The sequence below is a fragment of the Argentina silus genome (assembly GCF_951799395.1).
Source record: "Argentina silus genome assembly, chromosome: 8".
Classification (NCBI taxonomy): Eukaryota; Metazoa; Chordata; class Actinopteri; order Argentiniformes; family Argentinidae; genus Argentina; species Argentina silus.
The window spans coordinates 4,457,505-4,471,364 of NC_139662.1; the positions used below are offsets into that span (position 1 = coordinate 4,457,505).

The window sequence follows — 13,860 nt, forward strand, 5'->3', positions numbered from 1 at the left end:
CACACACACATACATACATGCATACATACATACATACATACATATATTTTATAGATAGAACAAAGGGAGGGGGTGACAGTAGTTGCTGTTGTGTGTGTTTGTAGTTTGGAGTGACTGTCGGTTCACCAGTGTGTAAAACATGACCTGGTCTCTACTCTCTGCCAGCTCCTGTGACTGTTTACCTGTAAACTTGCGCTTAGTGCCTCTTCTTTGTCTCTGGATCACTGCTCTGTCTTCCATCGCCTCTAGAATCACTGAGCTCTTTGTTGTGAGGTGCCTGGAGGTATGGACAGACAATGGAGGATAGGAGGAGGGGAGGTCATGTCCCCTGGATTCTCCCATTTCTCCAGGTCCCCAGTGAGCATTCTGGGACAAGTTTCCAGGCACTCAAAACCAGAGAATCAACTCACTGTTGAATTCATTGTCAGTTTAGCTTAAACTGTAGTGTAGCAGTGTACTAGGAGGCCAAGTTTGAATATTGATAGTGACAACTTGAGTATTAGCACTCTGTGTATAAAACTGTGCTGACATTTATTCTCAAGGGAGGAGAGATGTTTTTTGTGTATAGATTTGCAATATTGGCTAGTTAATCCATCAGGGCTATTGGAGTTTGTCTAGTTTCATCATTTTCCCTGTGTCAGTTCTGTTGTCAGTGCACAAAGCAAGCCCTCTGTCAGTGACGATCATGTACGGTCTCTGTGCAAACACGAACTACTAGGCTAACTGCTACCAATGCCGCCTTGACTGTCTCAGCAACACGCAATGTTATGAAAGCCAAATAATTCTCTTGACAGCAGGAGTATAAATTTCAGTCCTCACTGAAACAGCTTTGTTACCGGGAACAGATCACCCACTCCTGTTCCAGCCCTGAGAGACCCCTGGATAGAAGAACCATTACAGCCTTAAGAGTCTCCTAACCCCCCCCCCCCACACACACACACACACACACACATCCACCCACCCACCCACCCACCCCCCCCGTCTCTCTATTAGTAGTTCAGTCTTCTCCCCTCATCAACACACTTGACAAATTTCACATGAAACAACAATGCACAATGCTCCTTTTTCTCACTCTTCCCTAAAGGTTTTTTGTCTTGCCTGCGCAGCTGCTGTATCGACCATTAAAAGGACACGTTGTCTTTTGCTTCCTCGTTACCTCTCCGGAGCCGCTTACATTTCAGAGGCTTGTCCATCCTGTCATTTTTGCTGTCTGAGATAAAGACAATGAAAGTGAGCAATGCGTGTGACCTTCTCTAGGAATACAGCCAGTGAGGAGAGAGAGGGGGGGGGGGGGGGGGGAGACGTGGGGGTGGGGGCTCAAGGCAGGAATCGACAGGCGTGTTTTAATTGTTTGTGACACATGAAATGAGAAACAATAATGTGTGAACAGTGGTCCCAGGAGATTAGAATCTCCCTCACAATTAAATGGAGTAGCAGTGGAATGCATTTCTGTGGTCCTCCTCACACATAAAGCACTCTGACGTTTATCAAACAGTGATTTCTTTCCTCCTCCCCTGCTCACCGTCCTGTGGAGCTGTTAGAGGAAAAACCTCCCGGCTATTTGTGTGTGTGTGTGTGTGTCTGTGTGTGGGAGAGAAGTGTCGCTTTCAGCAATCTCTGCAGCACCACCTGATTTGACTTGGTAATGGAGCATTGATGAGTCTTGGGGGAAATCGGCCGAAGGAGCACAACCGCACAGCAAAATACGCTGCCAGGTCCCTCAATACAGCTGATAAAAAGGAGAGAGTGAAGCGCAAAAAGGGGGTAAAATAAGGAGATAAAGCTGTCATGTGGGATGCCTACAGTCCTTCTATTCTTAGAGGTCCATAGGAGGGTGATGCAAAGAGGTTGAGACTGGCTTTCATGCCGGGATAGAACCTGTGATTTTACCTAACACTAACGCTGAGCAAAGGTTGATTTATCCCTTTGACGGGCGATTATTTACATCTTTATTAGCTCTCATTGTTCAACAGAGAATATTGAATTCAGTTTGAGGACATAAACGGCTAGCCAAGAGCAGTATGGAGATAACAAGAGCTGTTAAGTGATCCTTTATTTTAAGCACGTTTCTATTGGCGTTGATGTCGCCTGATAATAAATATCTTTTGTAACACGCTCCACACACACAGTTCATGATAATATATGTCTTTTGTAACACGCTCCACACACACAGTTCATGATAATATATATCTTTTGTAACACGCTCCACACACGCAGTTCTTGATAATATATATCTTTTGTAACACGCTCCACACATACAGTTCATGATAATATATATCTTTTGTAACACGCTCCACACACACAGTTCATGATAATATATATCTTTTGTAACACGCTCCACACACACAGTTCATGATAATATATGTCTTTTGTAACATGCTCCACACACACAGTTCATGCCCACGTGCTAAAACACCTCACCAACACAGACATTTCTGCAGACAGAAGGGCCGAATATAACACATTTTTCAAAGATGAAACGGTAGCCTAGTCATTCCTCATCAACACAGGTCTTAAGCATTCACGAGATCTGCTCACAAAAGGCTTCCTGGCTGCACCAAAATACCTCACTGGGTGATCTCTGTTACCACTCTGGCTACTGCTGCAATTAATATGAATGTGCTTTAAAGCGTGATGCTCCAGCAGCCCCCTCCTCCTCCTCGTGACTCAGTGGGATCAGAGCAATAAAGCCAGTGGTGGATAAGGATCAAGGCAGGATATGACAGTCCTAATGTGATGTCTGAAACATAAAGAGGTTGGTGGATAAAGAAAGAGATCCAGACAGAATAGAAAAAGAGCGGAGACAACATTGTATGCAACAGCTGTGGCGGGTATCGCCAGCGGCTGTTTATTTAGTTGTGTAGTAATGATGTGTGACCTTTTCCTTCAAGTCCTGCCCTCTGACCTTTAACAAGTCTCCCCACCCCCCTGCCCTCCAACACGATGGAGAAAGAAAAAAAACCGTGTCTATGTGTGTCAGTCTGTTACACACTGTGGCACAGCTTCTTCTTCTTCTGGGCACTTCATGGTCTGCCAGGTCCAGGAGTGAATTGTTCCAAATTAGTATGCATTAGGTGGTTAGAGCAAAGTATTTAATTATGCAAGATTGCACTAAACTGTCTGTTATGATTAGCCTGACACGTTACAACCTTAATCTCTTCATTTTTTGTGAGTGGGGGGGGGGGGGGCGCTGTAGAATTCCCACATTAAGATGTACAAGAATCAAGACTCCTTGTTCTTTGTATCGAATGTTTTCACCCGCAAGTAGGATATGTTTTTTTTTTTTTTTTTTTTATGCCCTCAGATAGTTTGTCAGACGATATTGAATCAAGTATTTTTCTTTTGTGTCCTCTCTGTTTGCACTGAGCAGCTTTCATGGCAGGCAGGGCTTTTTCATCTTGGGCAGCCAGCCTGGGTAGCGTGAGCAGAGCACTGCAGTGGAGCTGCTCCCCGGAGGAGCCCATTATACAGGAGAGATATCAAACCATGAATCATTTACGCCACCCTCGCTCCCGGGCGCCGCCTGCATCTTTAATGAAGGATTATTGCATTTCATAAACAGAGCTTTCAGAAATTAAAATAACATTGATCCTGCCCCACATCGAATCAAAAGCACCAAATGAATGTAGCCTCCTTTCCCCCCCCCCCCCCCCCCCCACATCTCATTTGTGTCTGTTTTACTTGAGAGAGCCTCCAGAAACAAAGATATGATTCTTGTGTTTAGAGCTTTTCAAGAGCAAATCACATTCAGGCTTGTGGATGATTGAGCTCGTCAAAGACAGGCCTGAATGCTGAGAGAGAGAGACTCTACAAAATAAGTTATCACACTCACTGATGAGGGGGAAAAAGTGCTTGCATCTCCACATGGGGATTAGAGGAGCCATTTTGTTTATCACTTATTAATGTGTGTCTATCTCTCTCCCTGGGAGAAGTATGGATTCTTTCCTTCTGACAAGCGAACATATGATTTAATCTGCCACTTGTCTTTATTATACCTTTGTAATCTGTAATAGTACTTATCAGATAAAACATCTATTTCATCATCCTGTCTACCATACAATATCTTTTTAGGATAAGAGTTTTCAAATCTTAACAAGATTGAGTAATAGTAGCCTATAATTTGTAACGAAGCATTGGTTGGATATTCTTATCTAGGAAATGTAGGCTAGACTATGCAATCGATTCATTTTGAGTGTAAGTGAGCAAACCACAGCATCTTAATCGTAACTGGTAACAGCTAAGCTAACAAAACATATTGTGGCAATAATAGTTGGTCTTATTTCAATTCATTATGGACAAATGTGTTTTTGACACCTTCAAACTCAAATACAATTTCCACACCACACCTATGGCTAATTTAGGCTACTTGGTTAGCCAGACCTGGCTCCTCATGAGCCACATTAAACAGTGGATACATGTTTGACGGTGTAGTCTAATCAGTATAAGTGTAATCAGTATAAACCAATTGTGCTCTCCTCTTGACCTTCCAGATTTCAGTAAACAGTGTAGCCTTTTGATAGCACATCTCCTGCTGGTGATGAATGAAAGCTCAAGCTGGAACAAAATGGCTGATTGATATGGACATACATGGCTCATAATTGGATTACCAGTAAGAGTGACATTCATGGTGTAGTCTGTCTTCTAATACTAGTGACCAACCAGGTATTGTATTCTAATACTAGTGACCATTTTGTGTTAGCTTAGCTGTATTTGAGGTTTTTTTTCTTTTGCCTCATGTCGTGGCAGTGCATAGCAACAGTATCCTCGGGGGTCTTGCCCTCGATGCCCCCCACCCCCGCCGCACCATTGAGGGTGTAAGATGGCTGTGTGAGCTGCTGGTGACTGGGTCTCTTCTGCTAGTGACAGCTGTGGGGTCAGAACAAAAAGCTGCCTATTTTCCAAAGCAGCTCCCCCCTACACACACACACACACACACACACACACACACACACACACACACACACACACACACAGAGAGAGAGCACACCGAGACAACCCTTGGTGACAGGACCTATGTGTCACAGCTGCACCAGTGGGGTGGAGGGGTCTTCATCAGTCATGATGTAGTGGTGATGAGCTGCTCAGAGCTTCTCCTGCCTTTAGACGGCTGCATTTATTTATCTGTTTATCTTAATGGAGAGCATTAAGAGGGGGAGGTAATTAATTGGCTCTGACAGCTTCTGGGGTGCTGCTGCGGCTGGGGCTGGGGCGTCTGCAGAGCCGCACAGCGTCTCTGCCCGCGTCCTCGGCTGGGCGGTCCCGCCCGGCGCCCACGGCTCCCCTGAGTGATTGGCTCTGACGGCTCCCGGTCGGTGCAATGATACCGGATTCCTAAGCCTGCGTGAGCGGCATAATACCGGCTAATGCCTGAAGGAGTGCTCTCCCCGTCAATATATCGCTGCTACCGCCGAGCAGCGAGCGACTCTTTTATACTCTCTCCTCGCTCTCCCTGGCAGTTTATTAAAGGGAATACTTGCTTTTCCCGCCTGTTTTCTTTTTTTTTTTTTCAACAGCAGCAAAAGCTGTCACGGCAGATGAAACACACCAGGCCCAGAATTCGGTGCTCACAGCATCTGTATTTACAGTGACGCTATTCTCTCTGGTACTGACGGGTCGGGAGGAGAGAAAGGGAGGGCATGGACCGCTGAATTCATGTCTCTTAATATTGACATGTCTCATCACAAGCGAGGCGGGTGCACAGTACGCAGCCATCAATCACCCCTTTTTCAATGGACTAGCCAAGTGGACAGTAATACTCACATGAAACCTACTGGCATTATTGCTGCTGTCAACACTTTTTTTCTGATAGGCCTACATTTTCAGGAAACCTTTAGAGGAGAGAGGATAACTGATGTGTGATAGCCAAGCAAAAAAACATGTCCTACCCACGATTAGACCTATGTAGTAATATGACCGGCTCTGCAGTATATTGATTGGTAAAACGGCTTCATTTTGAGATGATTTTTCCCTATCAGGTAGGCCTAAGCATTTTGACTGTATTTGTGTTTCCATGGAAGATATCAATATAGCCTCGGCCTACATGAGATCTGTTGAGGTTCTCAGATGATGACTATCACCTGAACCTCATTTTTATATTACTTTGTAATTTAGCAAAACAATGACTAACAAGCACTAAGTATGATGGTTTTCCTCTCCAGTATTTATAGTTTAATTTAGTGTCATTTTTCTACCTGCAGAGGAAAAAGGAGGTTGTCTGCACTGCGCAGTGGGCTGTCCTGCCAACGCCGTGACAGCATGAGTAATGTATTCAAGGCAGCGCCTCAGAGAGGCATTACTTTACCTTTGCTTAATTGAGGGGAAACTCCCTTGACACCTGCTTAGCAAAGCGCTAGCATGGCTGAACCTAGGAGAAAAGGCTACTGAACCCTGACTGAGAAATAACACAGAGAGATCACTGAGGGACTGCTATAGGGAGGGACTATGATTAAGTAATGTTGACGATATTACACCCCCCCCCATCTCCCATTGTCATGTCTTACCTGGGGAGCAAGACAGTTGTCTGACTTTCAGCCTTAAAGGTGTGCTGAAACAGACTTGCTAAATATTTTTCGGAGCCATCAGCAGTATAGGACTTTTAAAGAGAAGAGGGAAGACAAATCAGTGCTGAAGGTTTTGACATTCATTGTTTAGGGAGAGAGGAGAGAGACCAGGGAGCAATGTCAAGGGCAGCATTGTGATTGGTTGATGCCAGTGCAGAGCAGCCTGCGTGCGTGCGTGTGTGTGTGTGTGTACCCGTGCGTGTGTTTGTGTGGTTAGCAAGGCGCTGTGTGATGCTATCAGGCAGAGTGGATCAGCACCACTAAGTAGTAGGCTATGGCCAATTTCATGGTAACAGAATGACTGTTCGGACTCAATTTTTCACTTTCAAACGTAGGCCAAACAAAAACCTGTGATGGCAAAGTTTAACAAACCATACAACTTTATGCACAAGGACTACTTCTAACAATTCCCACTGACTTTTTTGTATTTTTTTTTTTACATTAACTGTGCAGATTAAAAGTTTGGTAATGGCATGACCATAAAATAGAGTTTTTTACGTAACAATGTTTCCCAAAAACTGTTAAATATGTGCTCCAATTTAAGTTCATATATGTCTGCAGAAAGAGTCTATATGATGCGCTGGGTTTGAAAAAAATCTATTTTGTTGTTGAACTACAGTGAAGTGCATTTACATCTGGTAACAGAATGATGGTAATCGACTGTAACCGCTTTGGTTCCCAAAAGATATGCATAATTTATGGGTTTTAATGTCATTCTGTACATGATGATGTAGCCAAAATAGGGAAACAAAGGTACACATACAATAGATGTTACAAGTAAGGTAATAATGTCTTCCTTTATCAACTTCCTGTATCAAAACACATAGAAACAAATATGCCTTTTGAAACTCTTCATTTGTTATTTAAATCAATGACATTTGTGGTTATAAATGTATTTTTATTCATTATACAAAATTTAGCCTTTTGGCACCCAGAATTTGAAAAAAAATACACGCAGACACAGACAAACCCAATCTGGTCCTATTTTGGCTCAGAGATCCCTACTGTAAAATGTAAAAAAAAGTATTGATATTATTCTCGCATGTTGGAAGGACACCAGACCATATGTGTCAGTGCACTCTCTTTAATGATGAACACAAATCTGGCTGTCCTTACTGTAGAAGTGTGCAACATGTATGTCATCATTCTCAATGGCAGCTACAAGTCTTAATTGTTTGGAGCATGAGATGAGGATGTTGATGCAGTGCTTTGTAACTACTACCGTATGATTTCCCACTGTTTTTCTGCTTTTCCTGTGGAAGGACTCTTTTGGGATCGTTTTGAGTCCATGTGGGTTCGTTAAAGGGTTCTCCCACAGGAGAAGAACCGTTTTAGATTCAGTACAAAAAGTGAATGTAGCCAATTCATTTTCAGTAATTCCATTAGTAATTCCATTTGTTAACAGAAGGACCGGTTTTAATCACTTAAAACACTAAGTATTTGGTAGGACTACCTATATACTTAGCTTACCAGCCTCATCCATACTTGTATTAACTTTCATTATCCTCACTCCTCATAAGGAATATACATTTAAAAATATCTTAAACTGTTGTTAGGCTTGGGTAACACAATGACCTGGAGACTGGGCAATGATTCTTACAGAAACCAAACCATTTCTGCAAAACTAAATATAAGTGTTGATATTAGTTGACCGGGGTCTATACTTTATTATATACATTATTGAGGTTATATGTTTTTCTCAACACCTTCAAAGACTTTTTCTGGTAAATGTTTTCATAGACGTTTTCCATATGTTTGACCAGAAGTCAGATCCCAATTTGTATGATGGAAGATGGTAAAGAAAAGTATTTCTGACTTAATTTCCCCAAAATACATTTGATGAATTTCACATTTGAGTCCTCATGTGTCCTTTTACACTGAACTGCCCCTATTGCTTTAACGTTCTGATCTGTTGTAACGTGCACACGCTCTGCCACCCTTCCTCCGCAAAGGAATGAATGTTGATGTGGAACATATAGTCTAGCCAGGCGTACAGTCAGACAGTGTTGTTTTCTTTGCTTCCGTTTGAAATCCCACCTCAGTGATGAGTCAAAGCCCCTCTGAGGTCCTGTGACACATGGCTGATCTCCTGCCTTGTTTTTAATTGCGCCCTGCCCCGGGGGCTGCTGGGAGGTGGTGGGTGGGGTGTTGCATTCCTCCAGGGAAGGCAGGGGATGGAGGAGAGGAGCACTGGAGGTGTCAGATGCAGGTGAAGGGAGGTGGCTGATGAGCAAACCCAAGGGAAGTAGAGAGAGAAGCCCACAGAGGGACACACACACACACACACACACACACACACACACCCATGCCCTGATACATGTATTATCCTGCCATTATCACCTGCGCTATTAACAGCCACCACAACTGGGCTGTTAATCACTATAATGAGCTCATCATATTCATAGCACTACAGTCTACGTTTGAACCAAACCAGCCTAATATCTCAGAAGGGCTCAGCTGGGCTCAATCCTGTGGTCTGTTTGAATAGCGGTTGGTTCTGCGTGCGTATTATTTACGTAGGCTCGATTCTTTTAGAAGACTTGCAGACCTACGGTAGTGTAGAAGGCTGTGCGTGCTCTTCCTACTTCATTCACAGGCTAGCCTCATCCTTCTCATAATGACAAGACCTCTGCTACACTTCGAAAAAGACCTGCCGTCTAGGATGCTTCATTGAACTTCTTCTAAAGTTCTCAAGTATCAAATACGCTCTGCGTTTGCTATCTTATCCTGTCTAAAAGCTAAGTGAGACTGTCGCTATATAACAAACAAGCATCCCGGTAGTAAAAAAAAAAAAAAGGGCAAACAAGGGCAGAATGGCGGGGCTGGCTAGGTATGGAATGTTGTGAATAAGAGGAAGTAGTGTGTCTCCTGGTTGCTCTTCCTGTGTCACGGGCACAAAGGTCAGCCAGTCAGTCATGCTCCGGTCAGGGCCTCTGAAAATAGCCCTAAGGGGATTGTGGCTGCGCTGATACCTGCTGTTAGCCAGAGATGTTATCCAACGCGCTAGACCTACTCTGCACACAAGATGGAGAGGGGCCATTAAACCCCTGGCTCTATATCCCTCACAGTCACAGGTCTTCATCTAACACACACACACACACACACACACACACGATTGCACTGTCACCCTTAGATGCTTAGCAACAGTGGCAGCCCGGCTTTTCACAATAGGTTGGAGTTGACTACAAATTGCAGCTCAGCCTCGACAGAGTCGGGTGATGGATCTAGACGTGCTCTGTTTACCCACACTGCACCCCGTGGATAGAAGAAACGTTGTGGAGTGCATCCTGCCATTCTGCAACACCTCAAGGAGCCCTTTTTATATGAGGAATAGATGAGGTTGTGCCATTAAATGAATTTGCTGCAGTCTTAAATGTTATTTCCCCCAGGCTCTGATGATGTTAACCTGGCAAAGCAGGCAGTGATGACTTCACACACACACACACACACACACACACACACACACACACACACACACACTTACCCATGTACGCGCACACACTCACAGATCCATTTTCATGCAATTATGTCATTTATCAAATTGCTATAATTTCTATTAATGACAGCATACAACTGGTGATAAATAGGGTATGCAAATGAACCCAGATGTAAATGTTCGTCTAGAGTGTTGATAATATAGCCCATCAGGTCACAAATGACTCTCATAGTCTGGCACATATCAATACTTAATAGAGTGCATTTACATACAAATCTCTGCTATGACCTACAGTAGAGTAAGTCTGTCTGTACTGCTTTCCTTCAGTATTTTCCTCCTCCTCCTCTCCTTCACACTTCACATACTCTCCTTTCTCTCCAAATAATTTCTTTACATCTCTCCGGGTACTCCCTCTCCCTGTGAATTTGATACTCTCTAACAGGAGGAGGAAATTGAGCTGACCTTGGCTGTGCTTCTATAATGCTGATGTATGGGCTCTGGGTACAGTCAGCCAGTAAGTGAGAGGCATGTTTTTATTTTCCGGGGCGCGGGGAGGATTGTCAGGACGCATAACAAGGTTCATTTCTCGTCCACTCTCTACCGTGGAGGGAACCTAAGTGTCAACCGTTAAGACCTGGCAGTGTATATATTTTTTTTTTTTTACCTGTGTTAGTCTATGCACTGCAGAGAAACATAACAGTAGCGTTTAATCTGATTTCCAGGGGGTAAATCAGGGTTGTCTGTCTATCTATAAAATGGATAAGCCTCGCTAAATGTCACTGTGGTATGTCATGCATGGGTTATTACAAGCCCTGCCAAGTTGGTGTCGTTTTTGAAAATGACCCCAGAGTGTGAAGTTGTTTTTGACCAGTAAGCATTTTAATGAGAAGGTGAGAAGCATTCGCCTGAGGATAATACGACCCCAGTGACTACTAGCATTACTGAACCATAGACATTTGTCTGCAAACCATTCCATTAGGCTACGTTCATGTAGGCTACGTCACAACTGTCTTGCTTTTGTGCATCTGCTTCAGTCCATTTCTTTCCGTCAGACAGTGTGCTTTTATCCTATTGAAACGTCTTGAATATTAATTGGATCTAGCTCAGTCAGAGTCTCAAATGACTCACGATTTGGGCTGATAAACGTTGATTGTGTGTCAAATCAAGTCTCTAAATTCATGGAAAGTAACTCCTCTTCTCCTTAGAATCAGCGGTCTGCTAACTGCAGCCTTACTAAGCCAGTTCCCTGTAGGAGACAATGTGAAGGGACTAGTTCTGTGGTGAATGTGGTTGATGTTGAGGTGTCTGGAGGGAGCTCTGCCCCTGTCAACTCTGCTCACGTCTCACATGGCACAGATACAGTCTACTACTGTGTCTGGCTGCCCCCCCTGAATATGCCCTGTCCTCTCACGGGAATCACTGCCTGCAATAGATTTGGAAAGAGCCAGAAAAGATAATTTTTTACACGTTCAAATAGACTTGATTGATCTTTGTCTTGGCAATTACAGCTTACCGTGTAGGCTACTAGGCCTATTCACATTCATGCAATTGTATGCGTGATGCCAGTTCATGGCCACCTAGAGGGGCCACTATGCAACTAAAACCTTCTGACCCACGCATGGAAACCATTTGCACAGTTAATAGGACTACGAGGCAGATATTTCCAAATGTGCTTTGTAACGACCCTCCCCTTCCCATCCCCCTGTCTGTCCTCAGTGCGGTAGCTCAGTGGCCCAACGGTGGGGCCGGTGCTGACTGGCGCTGCGTGTTGATAAATGTGCCGGCCTGACGGCTCAATGTGCTTACCTAATGGGAGCAGCTCTCCTGTCACACTGCAGTTTTCTCTCTCTCTCTCTCTCTCCCTGCCTGCTCGCCCCTCTATTTTCAGACGTGGTAGAGAAGGCTATGCTCGGCTAAGCAGCAGCACAGAGCTTCCACTCTCCATCTCTCAAAGGTTAATGGAGCCGCCTCATAACGTGCACTAATCACCAGGTAATCAGTTTTCTTTAGGTTAATATGCAGGAAGGTCAGCCATGATGACGAAGGCAGCCATTTTGGAGCTTGTCTCCGATTTCTCCCTTTTTAAGCCCATTAAGGAGTCGTTGCTTAGGCCTCAGTGTAGCCGAGAGGGTTATTTTGATTTGCAAATTGTAAGACAACAAAAAATGCTAGAGTCCCTACTATTGCCTTGAAAAAAATCCTACCGCTCTCTGAGGTATTTTCTGCCCTGGAGGTAAACAGTGAACAGTCCACTTTGTAATGGATTAGATTGAATCTCTAATGTGTTGTTATGTTCTCCTGTAGTCTATTGCTAAGCCCCTTTTGAAAACCTGGCAGACAGCCTACTGAATTTGGACTCTGTCTCTCTCTCTCTCTCTCTCTCTCTCTCTCTCTCTTTTTAGAGCTGGTCGTTCAGAATTTAAACAAGTGTGTAAAAGACCTGAATTGTAGTAATAGTATATGATGAGGTGTATAAAATGGTTAGCCTAGCTGTTGCCTCCTCTAAAAGCGATGCCTTTATAAGAGCACATGGCCGGCAGAAAGGCAGGCTTAGTCATGAAAGCTGGCGGGTTGGCTTTGATGTCAGTGAGCCACTGAGGGCAGTGGCGGGCGGAGAGGATTGGGATTTCAGCACAGGATTCTAGGTTGCGGTGTCAAGGGGGGCTGACTGGAGCTGAGTGTGTGAGTTGCATAATAAGATTGAAGCTCGCTAAAGAAGAAAAGGCCAGGCCTCTTAGTCATCATCCACACGCCTTGTGCCGCTCACATCAAGAGTGAGTATGGACTCTGGCACTCACACACACACACACACACACTCAGTCAGTCAGTCAGTCACAGTGGGGAAAGGGTTTCAGTTGGAGATTTGTTGTTAGCTTGTGTTGGTTAGTGTTTTTTTTTTTCATTTGATGATTGGGGGCAGTTAATTACCGTGGCTAATGGACCACTGGTTGAGAGCAGAGATGCTGGCTATTGAGTAGTAGCAGGTAGACACGGTCTCATGAATGGCATGTGTTATGTAGTGGACAGGCTTATTGTAGTCCGTGTGGTCTGATTTTATGGATTGGAGTTTCGGTTTGGTTTGTATGGGTCAGTCACTTCAGTGTGTTGTGATACAGAGCACAGCTGCAGTCCCTTTGGTGTGATGGTGATAGTGTGTCTTTCTTCGTAGTCTAGACCAGTATGGTGAAACTGCAGTTATTGAGGAAAACACAAAATCAATGTTTTCATCCTGTGATGTAGTCCAGAGTTTATTACATTAATCTCTGGTTATTGCTTGGGCTCGAAATGCTTTAATGCCCTCAAACAGAGGTTCCTGGTGAGCCAATAGAGTTTGTGTGTACCTGGTGACAGAGCGCATATTTTGCACAGTCTGTGTACGTGTCATTGTTTTATCTCCACATGCTTGAATGGCAAACCCTAATTTCAACACACACCTGTAGCCAAACACTATAAAAAAAACTAACGCGCGCGCACACACACACAAGCTTCCTTTCTGTGGAGGCTGAATGTGAAATGTCGATGTTATTGAACAGGTGCTGTGAGGCAGACTTGTGATGTTTTTATTTCTGAGTTCTCGCCGAGAGAGGAGAGGGCTCACGAGAGAGTGTGTGTTTTCATGAGTGTCTGGATTTGTGTTTGTGAGTGTGAGGAGTGCTACAGTATAGAGGGGGAGTGGGGGATCAAAATGAATGTTTTATTATACAAGGTATACCAAATGTCAACAGTATAATGAATAGTTGTGTATGTAGCCTAGGGTATGTTTTGTTCAACATCATCTTATTAAAGTGAATATCTTGATGGGCAACTATGTATAGTCTAAACAGATACTGCTGTAAAAGTATTGCAACATCACTGTAATGCCAT

The 13,860-nt window shown here is 44.0% G+C and overlaps 1 protein-coding gene across 3 annotated transcripts in view; it reads left to right on the top strand.

Annotated features, from left to right (window-relative positions):
• rerea (arginine-glutamic acid dipeptide (RE) repeats a) overlaps nucleotides 1–13,860 on the top strand; it is a 111,221-nt gene that overhangs the window by 6,872 nt on the left and 90,489 nt on the right. The window lies entirely within an intron of this gene.